Genomic DNA, 22,254 nt, shown 5'->3' with positions numbered 1-22,254 from the left:
GAAATCTCAGAATGACTCCGTTAAGGACATGACTGACAATTCATTTTTCCCACAAGGAATTGCCACAGCTATAAAAATTTCCCAGTTTCATTAAAAGGCCTGTTATTCACTATGCAGATACTACCCAAATATTACCCTGAATCCATCTTGGTCTGATGGATGTAATTTGTTTTAGATGTGTACACAGAGCAAAAAATGGCTTGAATGTCTCTACATGAATATTGTAACAAGAAATAGTTAATTGCAATGTTACAAAATCAGGTAATATAGTCACATTTATCCCCTATCCATAGAATGCCAACCACTAGGGCCCCCAAGTCTCATGAGAAGAGGAATTCCCATGTGAAGTAAGCAGGGGTGTATTCTCAGCTACCACTTTATTCATTTCTATGGGACTTCGCTGGAACCAAAATGCCTATAATATTTACACCTACCCTATATACAGCCATATTAAAATTGTAAGTTCACAATATACAGGCACTCAAAACTGTGAGAACCCCTATTCAGGAAATTTAGTAATCCGCAGAGCCAAGAACGGACTTCATGCACTAAGAAAAAGCTAGTGTCTAATAAAAGCCCCCAATGATTTAGCAACATTGCTAATGAATTTACATAGCTTGCTGATTCAATATCAGCTACATATCAATAAGAATAATAGTTTAGGTCACAACAAGATGACTGACTATCCCTTAATGACCAAAATATTTTTTGTGTCTTTCTGATGTCACATACTTTGAAACATTACTTCTTTTTTTGCCAGGATTTGTATCTTTGTGAGACAGTTATATTGTTTAATGTCACCTTTTTGGGGTAGAGTGCTTTCAATGTTTTAAATGTTGCATCCTTCAAAGTGTGGCTTAAATGGAGTCTATCATTGGCTATATCAGTTTTTAAATAAGCATATCTTTACATAGACTTTAAAAAGGCTATTCCAGACCTACCTTTTATTCATTGATCGGCACTGCCGTTTTTGAATTAGCCTGCTTTTATTGATATGTTAATTACCCTGCATGAAGCACCAGAAGCCTTATCCCTGTTCCCTGAGCACTGCAGCGTCATCAGAATCCCTGATTCCCACCGACCCCTTCTTACAGATGATCCCTTCTCCTACAGTACAGTTTTATTTATAGCATATCTCTCTCACACACTCTCTATTTACCTATCTTGTATATATATTAATTACATAACGTAGTGTATCATGCTGTCAATGTGAAACTATCAGGCTTTGTAATAGACCATGCATACAATGCCTTCCTAAGGGCCCATTCACATGGAGTAATGTGCCACGTGACCTGGCACGTATACGCCGTGTGAGATTTTGCGGGCCGTATATACACTCCCATTGATTTAAATGGGAGCGTGGATCGTAAACGCCGTATTATTTTATGGCCATGATTTTGCGGCCACAAAATCATGGCCGCAAAATAATGCAGCGTTTACGATCCACGCTCCCATTGAAATCAATGGGAGCGTATACGGCCTGCAAAATCTCACGCAGTGTATACGTGCAAGGTCACGCGGCACGTTACTCCGTGTGAATGCACCCTAAATCTTCCAGCTGCCGGGTAATGGCATCAACACCCAGCAATTGTGCTTGTGGGAGCCTAATTCCTGACAAAGACAGCTCCCAATCTCAAAAAACATTTAAATACTATGGTAGTTATTGACCATGACATCTCATGGGTTAAACCCTCTGGATTTTATTTAGTTATTTTTTTTATTCTGGCCATTAAGAGAATAGTTGCCAACAAAATCCTTTAGCCCCTTCCATTGGGGTAATGTAACTAAAACTCCACCTCCTTTGTGGTTGCTAATGCCTCTTCCCAACTGACTATTGGCAACTACATAATAGCAGGCCCCATTAGTCTGCAAGAGGCAATTCTGAAGCTGGAAGCCAGGGGAAGAAATGCCGTCAAACAATGGAGGGTGGAACTGGGCAAGATATAGGGGCGGGATTCTGGAGCTTAGACCAAAGCCCCGGCAAGCTAAGGGATATCCTCAACACACTTTTCCCCTCATTTGTGTATGAATAAAATGAAATTCCAAATATAAAATGGGGTTTCGAAGCTGAATAACAGAGGCATATAGAGACTAAACCGATGTAAGTTGGGATTTTGCCATTGATTGAGCCATTGTTGAGGCCAAGGTATCACTATGTTGTGACTGAGGAGGCACCAATTGAAAAAGTCTTCATCTACGGTGTAGTTTCCTTGCTGTTTGGAGGTTACATGCACGCTTTCAAGACTTTCTCTGTGCATTTGAACCTGAGACTGGTATTCATACGGTAGACTGTTAAAAAAAGAAAAGAAATCCTGCTGACAGGAGCTACAGTGTATTATTAAATTGCTCTGACAGCTAGAGCAAGTGATTATGATAATAACAGTATGTAAGGGAATTGTAGTTTAAGCAACGCTCTAATATATTTTGAAGTCATCAAAAGTGAACCTATACTTGAAGCCAAATGTCACAGCATGCACTCGCATAGGCAAACGCCCTATCTTTTCCAATTTCTTCCATTGTAAGGTACATTAAGTAATGTGGTGCGTCTGCGGACATGTACCTGCAAATAATAGGATCAAGCCAGCAGAACAAAGCAATGCCCAACAATCTTAATGCAGGTGTGAGAGACGGAAACCAGGTGGCTGAAAAGCTTCTTTGTTTGAAGCTGTCAGTAGACGAAGCTGATTAATCGTGTGCCCCATCCCTAAACTGCCTTTTAACCATGTCAAGACATCTCCTCACATCAGGAAGTCTCTGCTGACATGGCTATGTGCTAAGCTCAGTTAATGTGGTCCTAAGTTTAAACACTTTAGGTTGAAAGTGGATAATTGGTGGTAGTGGATTTTAAAAGCTCACGCAGGTGCCTTTGAAAGGAGGTCAAAAGTCAAGTGCAGCCCCCCTCTGTGAGCAATGGTGAGCCTTTCCTTAGGAGATCAAAATTCTTTTTCACAAACCCCGAGGGTCTTGTAAGGACTGTTATTAATTTAGATCTGTATGTTCCAAATAATGCAAAAACGATACCACATGTCTTCATTGCCTTTAACCTGGACATGTCCTCACTGTGATTCCTACCCCTTTCTTAGCCCCCCTTCCCAGCTGGATCTGAAGCTGAGATTTATACTCCGCCTCAGTTCTTAAAACCAGAGTGAGGGCCAGTCATTAACACTCTGCTTTAAGATTCATTAACATTCCAGGAGTTTGGAGAAAGGAATACATAGGAGCGGAGTCTCAGACAGGACACCCATCACCAGCAGAGATTTTGTCATTACTAAATGCAGTATACACAGGTGTTCCAACTGTCTGACTACATCTTCTTCGGCTGATGTCACAATTTGTAGCTGTGTCCCAGTTTTTTATGTATTTTACATTTCGTCAACTGTAGGAGTGGAGCCTCAAGGGAGATGAATAATGGAAAGCGTTATACTTCTGCTGTACTGTACTTTCACCACACTTGAATCAACAGTACAAGCAAATATAAAAAACTTTGTGACATTTCTTATTTGAGAAAAATACCTCTGTCTACACTTATCATTTCATTTTTCCTCATCCTCTAAACTGCTCACTTATTCTGAATTCACTGCCTAATCCACCTTGACAGTCAAGATTGACTTTCAGCTCAGTGAGGAGCCAGGTTGTCATCAGAAAGCTATGGATAGGGGAGAGGAGGAATAAACTTCTAGAGGGAGACAGAGTCAGAGACACACAGAGACATGGCTTCAGCTTCTATTGAGTGTTGTATCTCACCACAACTACATAGGTTAGTACTGCTGTATAATGTTCTTCACACTTCTGCTGCTTCTGAAGGTCTTCTCCAGAGAGACAGGAAGCATGATCTCCTCTTTTTTTGAGTGCAGTGTATAGACATCACAGCCTTGAATGTCCTTATAGTAGCTTATAGAATTGACAGTTGTAGATGTGGCCTGCACAGGGCCAAAAATGGACAGTCATATAACTGGCAGATATAGGATTAAGGTCGAAACTGGTAGGGACAGTTGCGTTAGCCTAATTACACAGGACAATACAAAGCAAATGAGTAGTCATTGATCTGCACTATCTATTGGCAGCACTGCCATGACTACAGAGGATGGTATATGGGTGATAATCTGTATCTTTTATCTTGCAGTAGTAGCAGAATTATGAAGGGCAATGATCGCTAATAAACATTCTTAAGAATGTTTGTTTCCAATAACTCTCATGATTATTGTGATGTCTTATATGTTCTTTTCATTTAAGGGGTTGTCTAGGAATTGGGATGCACAATTGTGTCAATCAGGTCCATCCGTTCCCACATTTATGGTGTACTCCATGTCAGGATATGCCAAGACATGCAGTTTATGCCGATTCCGCTTACCTAATAGGCAATAAATGGCTGAATAAACAAAGTGTTCATTTGCCGGCGATCTATTTAGTAATGAGGAAGCAAATATATCAGGCTTTTTAAATCTCCTTAAAAATATTTGCAATAATTAAAAATTAAAAAGCGTTTTCCATGTTTAGGATATTGATGTCATAGGTTTCCCAGACAACCAGTTGTTTGAAGTGGTCCGGCAATTGTACAAATTACAACTCTGTCCACTCAGCTCAGCTATGCTACTGTGTAGATGCTATGCAAACCTGGAAACCCTGCAAACAAATGATAGCAGGGGTACCAAGTGCTGGAACCATGCCTATCTGATATTATACACTACCGTTCAAAAGTTTGGGGTCACCCAGACATTTTAGTGTTTTCTATGAAAACTCACTTTTTTATTTATCAAATGAGTTGCAAAATGAATAGAAAATATAGTCAAGACATTGACATGGTTAGAAATAATGATCTTTATTTGAAATAATTTTCTCCTTCAAACTTTGCTTTCATCAAAGAATGCTCCATTTGCAGAAATTCCAGCACTGCAAACCTTTGGCATTCTAGCTGTTAATTTGCTGAGGTAATCTGGAGAAATTTCACCCCATGCTTCCAGAAGTCCCTCCCACAAGTTGGATTGGCTTGATGGGCACTTTTTGCGTGCCATATGGTCAAGCTGCTCCCACAGCAGCTCAATGGGGTTCAGATCTGGTGACTACGCTGGCCACTCTATTACAGATAGAATACCTGCTTTTGCTTCTTCCCTAAATAGTTATTGCATAATTTGGAGGTGTACTTTGGGTCATTGTCTTGTTATAGGATGAAATTGGTTCCAATCAAGCGCTGTCCACAGGGTATGGCATGGCATTGCAAAATGGAGTGATAGCCTTCCTTATTCAAAATCCCTTTTACCTTGTACAAATCTCCCACTTTACCAGCACCAAAGCAACCCCAGACCATCACATTACCTAAACCATGATTCACAGATGGCGTCAGGCGTCTTCCTGCACCTTGTCAGATGTTCTGTGTCTCACAAATGTTCTTTTGTGTGATCCAAACACCTCAAACTTCGATTCGTCAGTCCATAACACTTTTTCCAATCTTCCTCTGTCCAATGTCTGTGTTCTTTTCCCATATTAATCTCTTCCTTTTATTAGCCAGTCTCAGATATGGCTTTTCCTTTGCCACTCTGCCCTGAAGGCCAGCATCCCGGAGTCGCCTCTTCACTGTAGACGTTGGCACTGGCATTTTGCAGGTACTATTTAATGAAGCTGCCAGTTGAGGAACTGTGAGCTGTCGATTTCTCAAACTAGTGACTCTAATGTACTTGTCTTGTTGCTCAGTTGTGCAGCAGGGGAGTAATACACACCGTTGTAGGAAATCTTCAGTTTCTTGACAATTTCTCGCATGGAATAGCCTTCATTTCTAAGAACAAGAATAGACTGTCGAGTTTCACATGAAAGCTCTCTTTTTCTGGCCTTTTTGAGAGTTTAATGGAACCAACAAATGTAATGCTCCAGATTCTAAACTAGCTCAAAGGAAGGTGAGTTTTATAGTTTCTCTAACCAGCAAAACTTTTTTCAGCTGTGGCAACATATTTGCACAAGGGTTTTCTAAACATCTATTAGCCTTCTTAAACAGTTAGCAAACACAATATACAATTAGAACACTGGAGTGATGGTTGCTGGAAATGGGTCTCTATACACCTATGTAGATGGATGCAGTGTTCACAGAACCCACAAAACTCTTTGAGGCTAGGGACCCACTTTGCAAGAATGCAGTGTTTTATAGTACCTACAAAGTAGATGAGATTCTGGCTAATTGCAGAAAAAAAAATTACTTGTATTTTTGAAAAATTGCAGCATGTCAATTATACCCACGGAAATGCTGCGGAAAGGCTGAAGCCCCATGTTGCAGAAATGCAGTTTATACTTTGCAGATCTTGCTGCAGTTTTTTGAGCCAAAGATCAGAATCTATAGCAGTGGATTATAGGAGCGGTGCTGTAATACCCTGGAACCATTGCTATGCAGAGGACAGGGCTGCTGTGGTACTCCCATTATTTTAATAGGCGCAGACTGCATTTGATTCCCATCTACTGCTACAGCTTCCAGCAACCAGATGCTGCTGTTAAAGCTGATATTTTCGGGGTCTGGGTGTCAGACAACTACACACCAAATACTGATGACCTGTCCCAGTATGAAAAAATAATTTTGGGTCTGACAACCCCTTTACCTTAAAGGTACACAATAAGTCTCCTGAGCAATAAAAAATTAGAGCATTTCTGAATTACCTTTAGATATTTTGGCAGTAAACATTTTAAATCATTAATTCCACCAGCACATGGCTCATCTCCTTATCTGTATTTCAGGTTATCCATTAAAATATGATCATTATATAACCAAACAGAAATATGGCCTGAACTGGCCGATAGAGCCCCCCTAACAGGCAAGTGATCACGACTGCAAATACCAAGACCTAGAGAGCCATAGGATTTATACCACTGTTGAGTCCAATACTATATCTAACAAAAACTGTAAAAACTTACATACTAGTGCTCATTTCTTAAAGTATTACATGCAATCTATATATGTTTTGGGTGTATTTTTCTCTTTCCAGATGATATTTAAAACAAGATTCTGTATGTCTTAGAGTTTTTTGATTCCATAGCTCAAGTACAGAAAGAACAAACTGTGGGAAATGCGATTTATATCTGCTGTCAATTTCTCAAGAATTCCATATCTTTCACTATTTCCGTTGGGTGTGTAAAGTGCACAGGAAAAGAAGATAGTGGTGCTGAGATACCAGGACTGAATACCTTACATTGGTTACAAGAGGAGAAATGATACCCTTATTCAATTCTTGATGTTTGCTATGTGGGTTTTCTGATCAGGCCTAGAGATAGATCCAGCTAAATTCTTTTTTACTGTGCTACCAATTGATAACTTTGGAATTCTTCCTAAAGTTTATGTAAGTCTCAAATTGCTCAACAAAGTGTAATCATTGTAATTTAATCATATCATGTAATCATATAATTTATATATACTGTATATATTTTATCACAACCTCAAAATAGATATTTTACAACATAAAATGATATATACAGTGTACCATATCTTCTGCTAGTAGTACATATTGTTTATTTTGTATTCAAAAAGCTAAAAATATAAGCACGTATTGGCCACAGGATTGCATGGGTCAAAAATGCTTCAAGTTAAATGTCAATATTACCATGGCAAGAGTTTGACCAATAGCAGCCATTATAAGAGTAAAACTAACTCAAGTGAACAGAAAACAAAACCAAGCCTTGATTTTTTTTTATTGTGGCCAGATTATCTGCTAATGCTTTAGAACTGGGGTAGGAAACCTTCGGCTCTCCAGCATCTGTGAAACTACAACTCCCAACATGCTCCATTCACTTCCATGGGAGTTCCAAGAGCAGCAAAGCAAGTATGCATGCTGGGAGGTGTAGTTTTGCAACAGCTGGAGAGCCAAAGGTTCCCTACCCCTGCTTTAGAAGATAATCTAGACAAAATAAGGCCGGGTTCACATGGGGTTTTTTGGGCCAGATTTTATCACGGAATCCGTGTCAGAATCTGGCTCAAAAAACTGCCTCCCATTGAAATCAATGGGAGCCGGTCATTTCCGGGAACAAACCACTCGCGGAAAAAAGAAGCAACATGCCCTTTCTTCAGGCAGATTCCGCAGACATCCGCCTCGTGACATTTCCCTTCCGACTAGGCCCATTAATTTCGGACTAATCTGGAGCGAAATGTCACGACTGGATGCCGGTGCACTGCACGGGCATCCAGTCGCGGCCAACCATTTTTTGGACTGGAATCTGAGGCGGCCTCCGAACCCGGCCTGAGAAAATCATTGCTGGATTTCTGACAAGTGCCAGACAATAGAAGGTAACTGCATTCACAGTCATATACATTTGTGAACCAATCATGACAAAGACTGTCACCAGAGCCTAAATAGCACATGAGGTACCAAAAATAACTGTACTTGTTGCTCGGGAGCACAAAAACTAAGAGCATTGATTGCATGGGAGTGGTGGGGGCTAAAAAATTCCAAACATGACAGAATCCATGGAGGAGCAACTAGTAATTGATGTAAAGAGCTGGACTTGTTGGAAACGGTGAAAGGTCCTCTTTAAAGGGGTATTCCCATAACTCTTGTTCTGCAGCCTGAAGGCTCTGTACTCTCTTCACTTCCTGGATTTCTTGCACATTGGTGGGCGGGGTTTCACTTGCTCTGCTATCTGCTATGATCCACAGTATGATGCTGATGTGGAAACTGACTTACATACAGAGGTAACGGACTCCTTATCTCAGCCCTTATCAGCCAAATTCAATTACACTGGCTGATAAGTGGAAAAGCTGAAGATAGACAGCACAGTAATCCCAGAGCTCTCACCTCCCCCTCCCCTATATGAGGAGCTTCGTTGCTTGTCAGCCCTTCCCTCCCCCCCTGAAAGCAGGCAGATAGGTCACTTGACAAGTGAGTAGATAATCCCAAGGGCCAGTGTCAACAATGAAGTGAATAAATTAAGATAGCGGCGCAAACAAAGCAGTTTTGATAAAGCAATGTATTTATGAAAAGTCTTATATCCACATAAACTAGCAGTATACATAGGATCCTTGTTATGGGACAACCTCTTTAAGTTTGAAATACCTACCTGCCAAACATTGGCTGGATTTGCTCGACCAGTCACAACATTGAGACGCAGACTGTTGCCCCATCGTCCAATCCAGCATGAGGTGGAGTATTTCAACCTGGCTTCGGCATTTATTTATTATCTATGACAGTTTCATATATCTGGGCTACCTGTGTTCCTAGCACTCACTCCGTCCATCTACCTGTTTTCTTCTGATCTTTTGATTAACTTTTCTCTTGCTGATGTTGCTTTATCAGTGACTTCCTGGAACTCAACCATGGCCTGGACTTCTGCTATTTTTATACTCTCCTGATTTTTCCTTCCAACTTGTGTTTTACTCGCTCTGCTTGCCATAGGGTTTTTCTTTTGGTTGTTAGCCTATAAGTGCACTTGTTTTCTAGCCCTTTGTTTTGGGGTCACAACCTGGGTTCCCATCTTACCTTGTGGTAGGCTCTGGTGAATACCTCAGGGTAATCTTAGACTCTGGATATGTTATTTTGTGGGTCAGTACAATTACTGTAATACCAAGTCTTTTTGCATAAGAATAATATTCATGTGTATTTTGTGTCTTGGCATTTAAAGAACTATGACTGAGTCATAGCCATTGAGTTTTCCATTGGGTTAAACAACATAACTTCATAGTTTTATTCATGTGTTCTATTCATTTTTTAATACAACTTTTGCCTTAATTTATTAACTTTTTGAGGGCGAATAGTCTAATGTACATGGAAAGCCATTGTTATACTCTCAGATGCCATAGCAACTATTGGCTGATGGAGTGATGGAGTCCTCCCTCTATAACACTTAGGTGCCAGGATCAGTGCTGACCACAACATCTAAGAGGTTAAATGGTCGTTACAGTAGGAGCTGAGCTGTTAGTCACAGCTGGATTCTTGTGGTCATCCTACAGCCACAGCTAATCTGCTGCTGCGATCACTTTGATGTACATGTACTGCATTTTGTGGGAAAGGTTTCCACTGATAACATACATGTATGCCAAATGTCAGTAAAGGATGAAATTAGCTAACAAGCCTACACCTTAAAACAATAATAGACAAAGAAGAAATTAACCAGATACACAAATATATGCATGACACACATGACGTATATATATATATATATATATATATATATATATATATATATACTAGCTATAGCCCGCGACTTCGTCCGCTGCCCCCTCACTCTTGCGCGATCTACCTGCAGCGCGGCCCGTGGCCCCCCCATGGCCTTTTCCTTGCGGCCAGCGTGGTCACCTCCCACAGCGTCGTGGGCCAGGACCCCACGGCCCCGCTGCTGCACCTCTGGCCCTCCCCTTTCCCTCCACCTGCACCCCCGGCTCTCCCCTTACCCCCCACATGCGTCCCCGGCCCCCTTTCCCCCTTTAGAGTTACAGTCACCTCCTACATCTACCTCTTCCCCCCAGCACCACCCACCCGTGACCTTGGTTACCCTCCCCCCCATTCCACTTGTTCAATCTGGCCCCCCCCCCTACTTGCCTTCTGCCCTCTGGTGTGAAACCCGACCCCCTCTCTAACCCCTACCACCAGCACCTCCCCCAAACCAGCAACCCCCCACCCCCGGCCCCTACCAATCACCCATGCCCCACCACCCCTCTCCCCCTTAAGCAAGCCGGCGATTCCTGTTCCCGCAGCACAGCTGACTAAGACGGCATTTCCTCTGCCGGCGCTGCTATGTTTGTGTTCCGCACCGGTACCCGGAGCAAGCTCTGGGGCCGGCGTCACATTGCTATGGCAGCCGAGAGCCGTGCGCAGGGTCCCCGGGCTGTCGGTCTTTCTCTCCTACTGCAGCCTATGGCACGTAACCTGCAGTAGAAGCGCCGGTTTTATGCTATGCTATACCAGCGCTTCTATTGCAGGTTACGTAGCCTAGGCTGCAGTAGGAGCAAAAGACCGACAGGACAGGGACCCTGCGCAAGGCTCCCGGCTGCCATAGGAACATGACACCAGCCCCGGAGCTTGGTCCGGGTGCCGACACGGAGAAGGAATATAGCGGAGAAGGAGCAGCGCAGCGCCCACGCATCGGCAGAGGACATGAGGACAGGTCAGCTGTGACTGAGGCAGCGTTAGGGTTAATGGAGACGATCGTTGCGGACACCGGCCACCCCCCACCCCGCTGGACTCACCTTGTGTATGGTGTGTAGTCCGCAACATCTGCCGGTCCTGTGTAGCCGGCTGGCATGCCGGCAGTGTGTAGGCGGCCTGGGATGGCAGCGGCGGCTGGAGCATGTGGGCTGCCGCCATATTGACTACGGTCTTCCCGGTCAATCGGCCCACCCACACTTTACCGGCAACGGCTCAGCGCCGCTGGGGTGAGTGACCCACATTTAAAGTAGCCTATTCTTCCTTCCTGGGCAATATGTCGGTGTGTGTGAAATTTCAACAAAATCCATTCAGCCGTTTGGCTGTGATTGAGAAACAAACATCCGAACAGCCAAACATCCAAACACACAAACTCACAAACCGACAAACTCACAAACGTTCACATTTATAATATTAATAGGATATATAAGAATATTTCACACATCAAACAAATATACATAGTACATATATAGCCACACACTATAAAACATACTGTACAATTTTTTTTTGCAGATGACTGGCTCTCTAAGCAGTGAGGAGGGGGGGTCTACAAATTACAATATATAGACGGAGAATATGACTGAGAGTATGACTGAGAGTACAGTTTTGCTCTCAGCAATGCTGTTTGCTTTGTATCCATCCTCCCCTCCCTCTCCATCCTGAATGAGAATACAAACAGTAGCAGTTTCTGTTAGTCTAGTTGCAGTGCCACATTCACTGTGATGCTGCAGTTTGCCGTCTGAAGCAAAATGCTCATCTCACCTCAGGGTACGAATTTCCGGATTAAACAGAGCTGATAGTACATTGCCCCAAAGGGTGCATTCACATGGAGGAAAATGGCGCTGCATTTGGTGTGGAATCCGCGTCAGATTCAGCACTGGAAAAAAAAGCCTTTTTTTTTTTGCAATTTGCACCAAAAATGGCAAACATGCCTTATACCACATTTATTAATATACTTTATTAACCTATTTTTCCTTTTAGTGCAAAACAGTCTCTAAAGTTCTAACTAAGCATTGCCATTTTTTCTGCTGCATTTCTGGGACCTTAGCCGAAATGTAAAAGCTTTATTATTTGTATGATTAAAGCCCCTTGTAAATGACCATGGACAAGATCAGTGGCCCATTCATTTCTATGGGCCCAAGCACACTACCATGTATTCCATAGATCAGTGCGCAGGCTGTGAATTCACACCACAAAATATGGAGAAGGTCTGTTCACTGTTTGCGACACAGTCTCACTCATAGAAGTCTATGGGATGCTAAAAATCACGGATGGCACACAGATGTACTCTGTTTGTCATCCATGCAATTTTTGTACTGTCTGTCTTCATTATTTTTCATCACTACCAAGGAATCTATGAAAAACATGTGAAACAAGGACAGCATATGGATGACATTCATGTCTGGTTTTATGGATCCATAGACTTGCTTGACCAAGAGGAATAAAGAAAAAAGAAAAGTAATAGCGCATATCATGGTTTTTTTTTTCAGTGTCTCTTGTTCCATGAAAACAATGGATACCTGAATGGTTTTATTCACTATAATGCACAACACTCAGACAGATAAATCATTAGTGTGAACGGACCCTAAATCACGTAATTGAACATTGAAACAATACATGTATCTGCGCCCAAATTCTGCTGCCTCAGACAGAAGCCAGCCCTTGCTAGAAGGCTTAACTATATGTATGGGAAATATGACTATTATCCATATTAAAGAATACAACATGGAATTAAAATCACTGCTGTGCAGATTCCCATGACAAGTTTACATAACTGGTACTTAACCATAATTCTCCCAAGTTGTAGTAATGTATTTATGTTACCTTAAAGCATCTTGATGTTGAGGCAAACCAGCTCTAGTAGTTATGGTTCGGGTGTCTCTAGAGACCTATTATTATCATCAGTGGTACACTGGACTGGAAGAAAGATAAATATCCACTAGGGACCATATTAAGGAGAATCTAACACATTACTTTCTATTTAATTTAGGTCTCCAGAGGTGAAGTGTTGTTGCTTTAACCCCAATTAATGGAGTCATTAGCATACCAAAAACAATTAAGGGTTGTGTTTTCCCAGAACACTCCTGGTGCAGTCTAGCACTGGCAACGGTTAGGTTAATGCTGATATAACACCTGCACTTTTAGGACGGATTCACATGAGACAGATTTTGTTGCAGACATTTCTGTGACTATCCCAATTCACCTAAATAGAAAGTGTAGAAATTCTTGTGCTGGCTACCAAAGAAAAAAAAACAGTAATAGAAAATAAAATTCTTTTCGGACAAAAACAGCTGATGTTGGTCTCCCCTACCAATCACGTATTGATGACTTATCCTAAGAATAAGTTTTCAATATGTAAGCCCCAATAAACCCTTTTAGGCTAAGGCCCCATGGGATGTCCCGCAGCAATAAAGTGTTGCGGGAAAAACCATGGCAGGAACACATCACAGTCCTTCCCGCAGCACTTTAGACAGAAAGTTCATGGAGTTTTCCTCCGCGGACTTTCTATTACAATTATTTCTTTGGGGAAATCACTGGCATTTCCGTAGATATAATTGACATGCTGCAATTTCTAAAACTGCACTGGTTTTGAAAATTCATGGCGTGTCCGCACCATGGTTTTTACCGCAAGGTGGGCATGGGATTCAGTAGAATTCCATCCATTTTGTACTTATTGTAAAACGTTGCAGGCAAATCATGGCATTTCTGTCCAAAGGGGCCCCGGCCTCAAGGCTGAAGAACCACGTTGTGGAAATTCTGGCTAATCCCAAACACACATTGCAGAAAATCGCAGCATGCCAATTATACCTGTAGAAACGCTGGCATTTTCCCTATAGGTATAATAAGGGCTGAAAGTTCTCAGAGAAAAACTTAAAAACACAAACACTGCAGGAATGTTGCAAAAACGCAAGGAAAATTTGGCAGCACAGTGGCTCAGTGGTTAGCACTGTAGCCTTGCAGTGCTGGAGTCCTGGGTTCAAATCCCACCAAGGACAACATCTGCAAGGAGTTTGTATGTTCTCCCCGTGTTTGCGTGTGTTTACTCCGGTTTCCTCCCAAACTCCAAAGACATACTGACAGGGAATGTTGTGAGCCCTATATGGAACAGTGACTGTCAAAGTCTGTAAAGCGCTGCGGAATATGGTGGCGCTATATAAGTAAGCATAATAAATAATGAAAAACGCTGTGGAAAAAAACATGATGTGTTTCCACTTTGGTTTTTCTTCTGCGTTTCGCTACATGGAGTCTTAGCCTAATGCACCTCATGTAGTGAAAGCTTCCCATAGGCAGATAGGTGGTGACGTTGTGGTATTTTGAAATACATTTGATAAGTTTGTGTCTGGAGACCTTAATTACTGAAAAAGTTTAGATTTTACTATTTTGGTCTACAAACAAAATGTATACTTTACTGTAGGTTTTTAGTATAGAAAAGGTATATAGAAATTGGTAAAGATTTGCATACGATATGTTTTGATGCATTTGAAGAAAATGAAAGGCAAAAGATAAACTTAATTTCCCCTTTATACACAAGTACCACCTGTATTCTTTTTTGACAGATGGTATACATTTCAACACTACATGTACATATCTTAACATTTTACCCTGTTTTTTAATACCTCGCATTTCACTCGGACCTAAAATTCAATCCATACGAGGAATGTGATGCTAACATGGTATAATCAGTGAGTTAGGTTACGAGATATTTCTTTTTAATACCCTCTTATTTAGATTAATTGTACCTGTCCCTATGTAATAAACTCTGTGGGTCAAGTTTGCTATGTGCACTCAATTTGTCTTTAAGATTCCTCATCCATTTTCTGACTGTTCTCTGAAAGATCATCACTCATATTCATCCTTTCTAATAAATCTTAAAAACTAGACTTTATTTGGGAGAAGACCACACCAAAGTATCTACTTATTGTCCTGATGATGGATAAATGGTTTATTTTCCCTAATCTGATAATTTATTCCCAGGAAGCCCAACCTAAATCATACATTTACAACACTACTCAAAGTTTGTTTCCCCCACAGACAAAATTTGCACTGTATGATCTGAAAGTCAACAGTAAAGGCCCCACAGTAAATTCCACAGTAAGGCCCCATGTAGTAAAATGCAGCAAAAAAAAAAAACTGCAGAAAAAAATTGCATAAACACTGAGTTTTCCTCTTCAGACTTTCTGTATACCTATAAAAAGGGGTGTCCCAACTTTTTCCAAGGAGGTCCAGATTTGGTGAGGTGAAAATGTGTGGGGAACGACCATTCAGCCTGACATTCATGTAGGCTGGGTCCCCACGTAGCACGTAGCACAAACCACTGCATATTACAGTACCTGCAAGGTGGATGGGATTCTAGCTAATCCCATCCACACATTGCAGAAAAATATACGCAGTAGACATACTGAGATTACAAAAAGCAAATACCATGTCAATTATACCTACGGAAACTCTGCAGACTTTCTATGAAACGTGCTGCAGGAAAAATAGTGAAGCGATCTGCAATGTTTTTTCCTGCAGCACTTTTTCGCTGCAGTTCGCTACATGGGGCCTTAGCCTTAACCAGTTAAGAGAACCTTTCATGTCCTCATAGATGTGCGGTATTATATACCGCTAGAAAGCCGACATTGCTTTGCATTCAGTGCACTATCGGCTTTCTAATGGTATATAATACCGCACATCTATGAGGACATGAAAGGTTCTCTTTAACATTAAATGTAAATTGATTATTTTATGAATATTTTTATTGCAAATGGCATACTTTTAATTTCTTCAAGCTCAAAAATTAGTCCCCAATCACTGCCCTCAAAAAATATAATGGCCCCATCACAGGTCCCCATGCTTACAGTATGGGGCGCCAGTGAAGTCACCACTGTATGGGGGTTAACAATTGTCTCCCCCCTCCCCATAGCAATAACAGGTAATTACTTACTTGTCTTCTCCCTGGCCAGCTCTGTCTCCCTGCTTCAGGCTCTCTGTTGTGACATAATGTGTGCCCGGAGGATGGAAGAAGCGGGAGGTGCTGGAAAGCAGACAGGTAAGTATTGGTATGTCACTTAAAAGGAATTTCTTCCAAGGAAAACCAGCAATCTTCAGTTATATAAAAATCAGCATTGCTTTATTCTTTACAGATTGTTTTTTTTAAAAAAACATGTACAAAAAAATCTTTTTTTTTCTTTTTCTTTTTTTAGTGCTTCAAAAAACGCATGACACACATAGCATAGTATGACTCACATAAAGCGTAGAGGAGTGCTGGAACTGACGCGTTTCGGTACCGTGTGTACCTTAGTCGTAGCCTTAGGTAAGTATTGGTACTTAGCTTGTAGGCCACAGGCAAATTTTAAGCGGAATCTGCAATGAAGTTATGCAGACTCCAATGTAAATGTGAATCCAGCCTTAGCATTAAACTTTATTATAAAAATGACATCTGAGAATGAGATGTCACTGCTCCACCCCTATCACTAGCAAAAATGACCAGTCCATTCACACTTGGCGCTGATTTTGACGCTGAATGTGCGCTCAGAATCTGCATGGAAAAAAGCCTCCCATTGATTCAGCGTCAAAATCAGCGCCAAAAAACTCAGTGTGAATGGACCCTAAAATGACCCACCATGAAATTCTGCACATCATTCACATATGTATACTTTAAAGATAATTCCATCCTAATTGTGTCCAATGATCTTCACTTTGCCAGCTGTGTGACAACTCTGCCATCGGAACAATCTGGTTCTGAAGGAGTGGGTTAAAAATTTTTGTATTTTGCGTATTTATTTAGATGATGGGCGGAGATGGATTTTAATTAGGAATAGTTAGAATATCTGGCATACAAACACATTGGAAAGATAAAGTACATCATTCCATTAAAATACTATAGTGATTTATATGGTGTACAAAATTTGCTTTCTCCATTACTTCTCTACTAAAGTTCACTGAGCAATAAAACACTTTGAGATATTTTTAGAAGTTTTACTTAATCTCTCTCATGATAAGGCTGAATTCCTCAGTCCTAAACTCTGCTAATATTTCATGTATGCTTACTCACTGGTGTTTGATATAATAAGCTCAGGCTACCATCAAATAAACCAGAAAGAGATTTTCTAGAGAGACTCTCCAGAAAAGTCACATGAAGTCACATACGTAAGGGTGAAATACACAGAGCAACTCCAGTTATTATATAGCATCTCTGCTTATTATTAATGTTATGATCAATAATGCAATAAACCGCACAATGAATATGTTATTTGTAGAAAAATCGGAATTGTCTGACCTGTATGTGGGATACAGAAATCCTTCCACTCCTATTTCCCTATACTAGGACAGAGGTTACCTGGCGCAGTAATGGCAGGAATATGCAACATGGAAAACCTCCCTTAATGAATAGGAACAAGGAAAATGTTTGTTTTTGTACCGTGTTAGCCAGTGGTTTTTTGTTTTTTTATATTTAATAGAAACATGATTTTCCCATAAGAGGAAATTAACTCAGGTGATCATAGTGAATTGTGCTGTAATGGGAATAATTTTACATAGGAAAATCTTCTTGTAGGTAACAGAAGTTATGGTTGGGAAAAAAGGATGTTTTAGGCTGAGGCTCCACGTTGCGGAAACACAGCTTTATTTTGTTGCAGATTTTGTTGCGGTTTTTTGAGCCAAAGCCAAGAATGTCTACAAAAGGAATGGGAAATATATAAAATGTTCTTATACTTCTCTCTTCTGCTCAATCCACTCCTGACTTTGGTTCAAAAAACCGCAACAAAATCTGCAACAAAAATGCTGTGTTTCTGCATTGTGGAGCCTCAGCCTTAACCTATATTTGTGCCAAATTATTAAGCCAAATGATGTAGGTGGGGTAAATTGTTACTAGATATAGCTGTCAGCCATATACAAAGCGTATTTTGTAATCGGAAACAGACTGGTTGCAAGGAACATAATGTCAAACAACCCTATGTAGTTGTTATAAAGGATCGGTCTGCCTCAAATGTTTTCAGCTGTATGGAGAGTAGATGACCAATGAAAAAGGGGAAGCAGATTGCATCAGTAAGAAGCTTGTCATCATGTCAGTCTGGATTTTTAGCAGATTACGGCACATAAATTGCTGTGACCACCACCACTTCCTTGCACCATATGTTTTTCATGAAGTGCCCCTCAATAAGGTTTCTTTTTAAAAAGTTAGTCTATATAGATATTGGAAATTTAACAAGTGATTAAATCTTTTACTGGATAACATGGGGTTAAAGAAGGAACCTACAGGGATCCTTTTAGGCCTGGTTTGCTTTTGTTACCATTTATACATACCACGTTACCTTTTGTTGTTACCATAATCTCCAAAAAAGTGTGGCGATATGATGGAAGCAATTTATAGGGTGACATAGTCTCATCCAACTCATTGTTTGCGGTAACATTTCAGTTGCAACACATCACAACTGTACTGTCATTACTAAGTAGTTACATCCTCATCCAACAGTGGAATACATCAGTCCGCCAATGTTATTAGTCCAACAACTTTACACAAGGTTGCCCAGCTACCAGAGCAATACTGCCCCCTTGTGTGGCCTACACTTCAGCAAAAAGAGCAGCTGAACAAATGAGAGTATAAAGCAACAGAAGTCAGAGCTAAGGAATGGCTTGGACATCTTGGTACCTGATGCATGAGCTATACTGTTGGGACCTTCACCTAACAACCAAGGACGTGGTATTGTATCTATTAAGAATATGTAGAATCTATATACATTACTATTATAACTTAGGCTTTCTAGGACCTTATATGAATGTAAAATGTGCAACATAGGATTCACCACAGAAGTAGCTGATGTATACTGTAGAGTAGTAGCAGTATAAATAATACAGAATTTGGCTCACTTGGGACTAGACCTTTAAAACCAAAGATAAAAATCTCTTCAATTATTGGTTCATGAAATTCTACCATCACTGTAAATTTTAGGGCAATTTGGTTTGTGATTCCCTCCATCTTTGCTGCAAACATTGACTTTAATTCACTGAATACATTTTTCATGGAAGCAGCAACAGAGACACGGTGTGTCATGACATAATCGTAATACTGCCCATACGCTGCAAAGTTTGGTGCATGTATTACGGTACATAACAGGGGTTATAAACAGTAGCCAGAATTGTCTGAACACCTATTCCTCCTGAGTCCTACATATATGTACATGAACGCTGGGTATGACTACCTACTGCCAGACATCCCTGATAAAAGCATATCACTGGTGGATGGGGGCATTGAAATCCAACATGCCTGACCCTTCTTTCTACCAACATCTGTCAGAGAACCAGTATATCTCTGCCCACATTAAATGGCCAGCTGGTGTGGTATGGACGCCATTCATGTAAAACTTGAGGGCTTTGTGTTTCCTTTGGTAATGGACCCAAAGGTCCTGCTCTATAGCTAAATGGTCACTTTACCGCTGCTACATTATTTTATTAAAAAGTTGCACTACTTTTTGTCATTGTAAAGGGCTGTGATCTTGTGATAATGTATTCAGTAGTCACATACAGGAGCTGTATTATCTTATCTAATATAGTACACACAGTGGACAATGCTTATATTTTGTTTTGTGTGTGGGGGGGGGGTGTTACTGTAATTTTTATTGAAGAGTTTTACAATCAAGTATATAACAAAGGGGAAGCCACAACATGTGGCATAATACGTTAACAAGATCCAATGCAATCATAACATACAAAAACCAAAAAGGGAAGAGACAAGGACAGACACAGGACAAGACGGGGAATGGGGGGGGGGGCAGTTTAGGTAAAATCAGAGGCCATGTAAGTTACAGTAGGTGTCGTAGCGCGACCAAACAGAATTAAAGGCTTCAACAGTGTGGTTCAGGGTAGCAGTCAAGAATTCAAGGCTGCAAATATCCTTCATGTGGGCAATAAGTTCAGACCCCGCTGGGGGAAGCGTCTCTCTCCAGTGCCGGGCAATGACAGTCTTCACTGCAATATACAAGTATAAAAACAGCCAGGACTGTCTGGGAAGCAAGTTAAACAAATAAGGCATAGGGTATAACGGGACCCCCTGCACAAAGAGGGCCTCCATAAGGAGTTGTACCTCCATCCAGAAGGTGCAGATGACAGGGCAATCCCAGACGATGTGACACACTGTACCCAGTGAGGTCGGACAACACCAACACGAAGATACCGTGGCGTGTGATACCAGTGCATGAGAATTTTGTATTGTTTTGTGTTATTTTATTGTCTGTGCCACTCTGTATGTATATGTTTTCTCTTCATGGACCCCCTGAACGGAATACTGAATGCATTGGCAAGTGGTGAGCAATGAAATCACACGCACCCCATAGACTAATGGGGTACATGTGCTTTCCACATGGTGTCCGCATGAGTTATGCAGACAGGAAAGTAGATCATAAAGTACTTTTCTGTCCACATGTTCCATGCAGACACTGCGTGGAAAGCACACGGACCCCATTATAGTCTATGGGGTCCGTGTGCTTTCATAAGCTCACTATTTGCCAATGCGTTCGGTAATCCATTTGGGGGGGCCCAATGCAGACTCCTGAATGGATTACTGAACGCAGATGCGAACCAGGCCTAAAACAAGTGGGAACAAATAGACAATAGTGAGAAAAGATACTATGATATTAAGTTGACATCAAATTGTATTCTAGAATTATTCTCCATATCAACCAATCAATTCCCTGAAAAAGTTCCAACTGTACTTGGTTACAAAAGTCACCTTTTTCTCACATAAGTTTTCCATTTTTTTAGTATCCTTTTTGAAATCCATTACTTAGTACTATATACAGACACTATAAAGGGGTTTGACATTGCCTATAAATCAAGTACAGCACTTAACGCTTTAGATGTACAAATATACAACAATTTCGCAGGACGTGAATTACTAACATTTAAGAAGAACAGCCATACTAGAAAGAACACAATAGCATTTGTTCTCAATAAAATATGTTTTTGTTTTTGCATTTTTAGGCCCAGGCCAATTACAGAAATAAAAAAAAAGTTAAAGATCTCTGAATAACCTTTTTCAACATGTGTTTTAGCCACATCTTTATTGGCTTAGCACACAAGCGGCATGTGCATTTTAATTAAAATGTCCTTAAATGTAATTTGATTTTTTACTGAGGCCACATCTTAATCATGAGAGCCGCGCACCACCTGACACAACAAATGCTGTCTACTTCTACATGAGAGTTCACAGGCAATTTAAATGCCTCCAATATGGAAGAATTATTGCACAAATGAAAAGCCCTCAAAACACAATCTCCAAAGTAACTGATGCAGCTGCAACCACATGCTGCTGACATTGGGCCTAAAATACCAAATGTCCGGGTTACAGTGGTTTAAAACAAATTAACCCGAAGAGCAAGAGCTCCATTTGCATTCATGAACTTGATGCTATATACAGATGACTTTCTCTCGAGCCATGCTACTTGATCATGTTAATTCCCCAAAGACTTAAAATAAATGTTATCTCAATAAAATAATGGTAGAATGAAGCTAAATGGTTTTACTAATAGACTTGAAAAGTATATACAGTGTTGGCCAAAAGTATAGGCACCCCTGCAATTCTGTCAAATTAATACTGATTTTCTTCCAGAAAATGATTGCAAGCACAAACTCTTTGGTATTAATATCTTCATTTATTTTGCTTGCAATGAAAAAACACAAAAGAGAATGGAAAAAAAAAAAGTCAAATCATTGATCATTTTACACAAAACTCCAAAAATGGGCCAGACAAAAGTATTGGCCCCCTCAGCCTAATACTTGGTAGCACAACCTTTAGACAAAATAACTGCGAACAACCGCTTCCGGTAACCATCAATGAGTTTCTTACAATGCTCTGCTGGAATTTTAGACCATTCTTCTTTGGCAAACTGCTCCAGGTCCCTGAGATGTGAAGGTTGCCTTCTCCAAACTGCCATCAAGAGATCTCTCCACAGGTGTTCTATGGGATTCAGGTCTGGACTCATTGCTGGCCACTTTAGAAGTCTCCAGTGCTTTCTCTCAAACCATTTTCTAGTGCTTTTTGAAGTGTGTTTTTGGTCATTGTCCTGCTGGAAGATCCATGACCTCTGAGGGAGACCCAGCTTTCTCACACTGGGCCCTACATTATGCTGCAAAATTTGTTGGTAGTTTTCAGACTTCATAATGCCATGCA

The sequence above is a fragment of the Leptodactylus fuscus genome, chromosome 7 (assembly GCF_031893055.1).
Source record: "Leptodactylus fuscus isolate aLepFus1 chromosome 7, aLepFus1.hap2, whole genome shotgun sequence".
Classification (NCBI taxonomy): domain Eukaryota; kingdom Metazoa; phylum Chordata; class Amphibia; order Anura; family Leptodactylidae; genus Leptodactylus; species Leptodactylus fuscus.
This window is presented reverse-complemented; position numbering follows the sequence as displayed.